Genomic DNA, 6,000 nt, shown 5'->3' with positions numbered 1-6,000 from the left:
TTGTTGTCAATAGCAAAGCAGGGCTGCAGTTTGCTTTTTTTTTTTTCCCTCTCTCTCCCTTCCCCTTTCCCTCTGCTGAAATCCGAAGTGTTTGTTTTTAATTATATTAGCTAGAGACAATTAATTTCACAATCTGAACAAAAAAAAAAGGGGGTTTGTGAGAAGGACTGGCAACTGGTAAATGCAATTATTATTGTAGCACATTTTCAAAGGGAGAGATCCCAGCTCCAACAAAGTCAGATGTATAAAATTTCAGTCATAGAATATAGTCTCAAACAGCAGATTTACTCTGCAAAAGATGGGAACTGCTCTCCCATCTGGAGCTCTGTTCTGTTCATGCCACGTGGACCTGTTTGATACCTACTCCAAAAAACACCAGCCAGCGAAATAGACCCCTGCACAGGAGCTGCTCCAAGGATCTTGTTGATGTGCCCCTTTAAACTTGCCTGACAGAGGTGATTAATACCAGCCCTTTTTTTAAGTGCAGCCTCTCAAAAACAACTTAAAAAAAACCCTATCTCTGCAAATGACAGCATTTACATTTCTGCTGTTGGAGCAAAAATGAAAATAATTTAACTTTATGTCTTGCAAAATTTCCTACAATTAAAAAACTATATGTTTGGGGTTTTGTAATTCTTTTAGGCACTGGTTGTGTCCCTTTCATTGCCCATCTGGCTGCCTCCCAGCTGCTCCCTGGCTGACTCTGTGCTCTGCTCCCAGCGTGGAGGGAGCTGCCGCTCGCTGCTATCTCTGTCCCTTTCTCTCAGCTCTGGTCTGCAGGATGGTAAGGCTGCAATCTGGCGTCACTTACACTGATTTACTTTTATGGGATTCAGTCAGAATGCTATGGGTTTATACCACTGAAGCAAACAGCAAAATTTAACTCTTCATGTTGGGAGTGCTGGAAGCACTGCAGGTCCATAGGGGATATCTTCTGCCAACCCCTGTGACAGCAGTGCCAGCCCCTCTGCTGATACACAGCCAGTTCCCATTGTCACACTCCTATTGCCTTGTCCATGATTGTTTTACATGCCTCACAAAGATTTTACCTTTTTCCATTTCCTACCAGTGTCACTGACATAAGAATATTAAACTAAAATATACTGAGGCATCGCTTCTTCAAGACCAGTCTCTGACATCCTTATTCCCAGTGAACAGTACTTCATTTCCCAAATAGCTCAATCCTTCCAGTGGGGCAGCTACAGAAGATCCACAAGAGGGCTCTGACATAGCTGTGCTTAAACTGTAGGCCTGGCAGAATAGTGGAGCTTGAGATAGGAGTTAGGGAGACTTTGCAAGGGTATGGAGAATGTTGGACACTGTGGATGGGGGAAGACCAGCTCCAGGAATCTAACCAGGAAAACACGTTTATTCAACAGCTGAAGCATCCTGATGGAGGAAGCATCCACCACTTGGCACCAAAGTGGGGTATCCCTTTCCAGGTACTCATTCCCAGGCAGGATGTGAAGGAGCCTCCCTGCTTCCATGCAGCACCTTTGCAGTGTAAGTATGATCCTAGCCCATGAGAAACCTAGTTCCAATGTCATGATTTTTCCCAGGGGATCCAGCCCTGCAGAGCCCTTGTTTTAAGCCACCAAAAGGGAAGCATTCACTTCATGTGGTTGTAATTGAGTCTTTGTTTAAGCAGCCTCAGGCAGAGACTAAAAACAGTAAGTGGGACTTCACAGAATCACAGAATGGTTTGGGTTGGAAAGGACCTTAAAACTCATCTTATTCCCTACCATGGGCATGGACGTCTTTCATTAGATCAGGTTGCTCCAAGCCCCATCCAACCTGACCTTGCCTTACCGAGGTATCAGCCGGCAGCGGCTCTGGTGACATGTGGGTGGTGGTAACGTCTATTTCCACTCCTTTTGGAGGCTGTTAAAATATTTTACAATAAAATAGCTAACACAAAGTATCTGTGAGCTCCAAGCACCAAGTAACAGTTGTAGGAGGATTATTTTCTGTTTTAAAGGTCTGAAGCAGGAGTTAAACACAGATCTGGCTTTAAGGCACTAGGCTGCAGTTCAGGTTATGAGCTTGGCCTTTGCAGTTCACACCTCCAAGCTTGTCAGCCTTTCACCTCTTAATGATTGGACTTGATCTTAGAGTCTTTTCCAGCCTTAGTGATTCTATGATTCTACAACCTACCAAACCATCCTCAGGTGGAAGAGCAGACAAAAATATCTGCTATGCACTCAAATTTGCAGAGTGGAGAAGCAGCTCATAAAGGTGTGGCCACATGTGGTGGTGCAGCTCTTGCTTTCCAGGAGGGCTCCCCAGAACCTTACTGAGCTGTATTGACCCATACCAAGATCAGAGAGACCAGCCTTGCCCCTTGCCTGTGTTTCTGGTTCCTCTGTTTTCTCTTTTTTGGAGGGAGGTAGGGAGGAGAAAACCTTGCAAAGCTGAAATGAAATATTAAACCTCATTCTTTCCAGGTAAACACATGCCAAATCTCACAATGATGTTGGCAGGCTCCCAAAGTTGCAAAATAATGAAGAAAACATTGAGTTTAGGTCTTTTTGCCCATTTTAGCAACATTCCTTGTAAGTGCAATTAAAGCTGCCACTAATTTGACCTCAGGAAACACAGCAAATGTAGAGGTACAGTGCAGAGCTAAAAAATAACCTAGAAAGTGGTTTGAAGGATCATCTTAAATCTGAAAACTTGCTTTTAAAAAGAGAATAAATAAACTAATCATTATTTAAAGGCCATTGGAGTTCTAGTCTGCACATCCATGGCAGGTCAGGTCTGTCAAACCCAGCATGAGCTGTAGTGCCCACGATTAAAGTAGCTTTGAGCATCTCTTGGGGCTATCCTGCACTGATTTGGTCTGTGAACGTGTTACTTAACACTTGTTGATGTAGCTTTTGCACACATCTGCACCACCTGGGAAGGCATCTTCCCAGGCCTTGCACATATTTGGCCCAGGAGGTGCCTTCCCACAAGGGAGATCTAAGCCTTGTCTGCAGGATGGGACTGTAAAACAGCATAGAGATATATAAAGGTCGTTTAAGGACATTATCCTATCTTTTTTTTAGAATTTATTCATGACAGATGCAACTTTCCTGGCTCCAGAGGTAGTAAAAATATAACATATTGCAACATGTTATGAAATATGGAATTCCCATATCCTAATCCTGTTCTAGCTATAATATATTGAAACCAAAGGTCTTGATCTCTAATCCTCAAAGATATTGCACAGTAAGATACAAAGTCTCAGAGTAAGATCCTTGAAGTCACCGTGGTCACTCCATGAAGACCTGTAAAAGACCAATTTCAGTGATTTACTATTCAAATTCATTTCCACCTATAACCCAAAGGAAGAAACTTTCTTTGTTCCCGCAACATTTATTTTCTTTTAGACTTTAAACACCAGAAACACAGAAGCTCCTGGTGGTACCAGCTGGAATGCTGCTGGTACATCCATGAGTGACACAGACTGTCCCCACTATTTTCCTGCCTAATTCAGTTCATAGGAAAGATCTGAGCTGCCTGGACATCTGTTAGAAACTGCAGCTGAGAAAAAAAAAATAGTCACACTGTGGACTGGGAGATTTGAACCTACTGCCATTGGTTTTAGTGGTAGGGGCTCAGACCCGCTGAACTCTGGTTATCCCCTCAAAATAGACTGAGAAACCAGAATTTTACAGTTAGGTGGTTGTTTCTTTTGGAGCCAGGAATTACAATCCTAATGACATGATTGCAGCACAGAAAAGTGATCTAAAGTAATAAAACAGAGTATATTTACCTTGAGGACAGTTGAGTTTTGTTGTATATTTAAGGGAAATAACACGCTTGGCTAAGATACTTTTAACACATGGGGGTTTTTTTTGATTGGGGTTTTTATTTCTTTTAAATATGTAAAGGTTTCCAAGCAGAGTGACTCATAAGAGCAAGGTTCCAATTCCTGCTTCGTTAGCTGACTCCGTAGATGTGAACTGAGCTGCTGGGAAGACAGGAGCTGCTGCAAACATATTCCTACTCATTATCTAACAACTTTAACTTTGTGGTGCTTCAGATTTATTAATATTTTCATTTTTTTTCCCTATGCCTTTGGTTTTGATACATCTTGTGACAGTGAGCAGGAGTTTATCATTTGATTGCTGAAGGCTGAGCAAAGTATTTAGTAAGAGTGAGGGAAACTGGCTTGGTAGAGAGGTGGAAATAAGGCTGGAGCAGAACTTCTGATCTATGGATTCCTCTACCTGCTGCTGCACTCAAGCACTTTTGAAAACTTGGGTAGTTATATCTTGAGATAAGTTACGTTTCCTGATTCCATCCCTGTAGTGAGGAGGCACCACAACCTCAGTTCTCTGTTGCTGGAAAACCTTCTCCTACCTTGCATTGCAAATATATGTATGACTAATTTAAACCCACTTGCTTTTCTTTTTCCTACTATTTTATCTTCAGTTTTCTTGTCAGCTGGAATAATGTTTTCTCTTCCCTGCCCTTTGCAGACTGATAGTTTCCCTAACACTGAACCCAGTTTCTGGGAGCTTCAGCTAAACTGAAGCTTTAATTCAGTTAAGCTTCACCATACACTGGATTTCAGAGCAAGCTCTACCAACCCTCTCTACCAGGATACTTCCACTTCATTCTGGAAATAATTCACCTGATGCACATTACATTAATGGCTAAAAATTATCAGCTAAGAAACTCAGATGTATGTTCTCCTTATTACCTCCTGCTTGTGTTGGGTAAAATGAAAATTAGTAAGTTTATGATACATGAGAGTTTGTAAAATTTTTTCCTAATTTTTTATGCTTTTCTACTTCTGTCTGGAATGAATGGCAAAAAAATATTTCCCCTCAGTCTAAACTTGGAGTCTCTTGTCCAAATGTAATGTTCACTCAGGATAAAGGAACTTCAGACTGAAATGGAAACAGCAGAGATCTCTTCTGGCGTTTCTTTCAAGGCATTGTCTGGAATCTGTGTCCATGTGACACTTGTAGCAGTTTCCTCCACCTCATCTCAAAAACAGGGCAAAACAGTAGTTTCAACATTATTGATTTATGTTTACATACATTATCATGGTGAAAATCTGACAATCATATCCTTCTATCTAAATTGGAGAATTGCTTTCTCATTTTCCACCAGGAGCTGAGAAATACATAAAGCTCTTCCCCACAGAAGGGAGTAACTCCACAAAAGTGTGGAACTTCTCCCATTCCCTTCACTAAGCTGAGGTTAATGCCCTGTTGTTCCTTCTTGGTGCAGTGGTATCTTCCATGTGTATCTGTAGATATGGAGGCCAAGGGAAATGTCACAGGCAAGAGCAAAGCTGAGACTTGGATTTCTCTGGTGTAGATGCCAAACCCTCTGTCAGCCGTAGAAGGAAAGCAAATTCACTTTTCCTCCCCCACCAGTAAAAATGCAAGAAAGAACTTATGCTATTTTTTTGTTGTTGTTCCTTAGGTGGAAGATGTCATGGAAGAAGATAATAAGGCCAGGAGGAGACACTGCAGAATTTGGGTTAGGATAAATCCAGTAAACCCAAAACAGGAAATGGAATTTAATTAGGTACTTTTATCTTTTTATTATGCTTTTCAGATTCCAGGGCTTCAGATAAGAGTGTGTTTTGTTATTTGCTTCAGACAAAACCAGAAAATGTCTTCTAAACCATATTTATATTGTCAGAGTCCTGCCTAAATTCCTCTTGTGCTCAATTCAACCTATGTTAACATATGTGTTGCATAAATATCCCTCACTCAACAGTACATTTGATCACTGACTTCACAAGAGTTAGAACTATTAACTATGTAAAGAAATTAGTGGAGAATAATACACATAGTTGAGAGAAAACTAATCAGCACTAAAAAAAATAAGAAAAAAAACCCAACTTACAATGAAGCAAAAAAGACAGCAAAATTTCAGTAGACCAAAATGTTATTTGATATAACTCAGTTAAAAATGCCTGAATATCACCTGGATAGGCTTTTTGCAGATGTAGTGAAGTCTTTCCAAGTCAGCCATGTCTCTGGTGCTACCCTG

Source organism: Pithys albifrons, chromosome 8 (genome assembly GCF_047495875.1).
Source record: "Pithys albifrons albifrons isolate INPA30051 chromosome 8, PitAlb_v1, whole genome shotgun sequence".
NCBI lineage: Eukaryota > Metazoa > Chordata > Aves > Passeriformes > Thamnophilidae > Pithys > Pithys albifrons.
Note: the sequence above shows the minus strand (reverse complement) of the source record.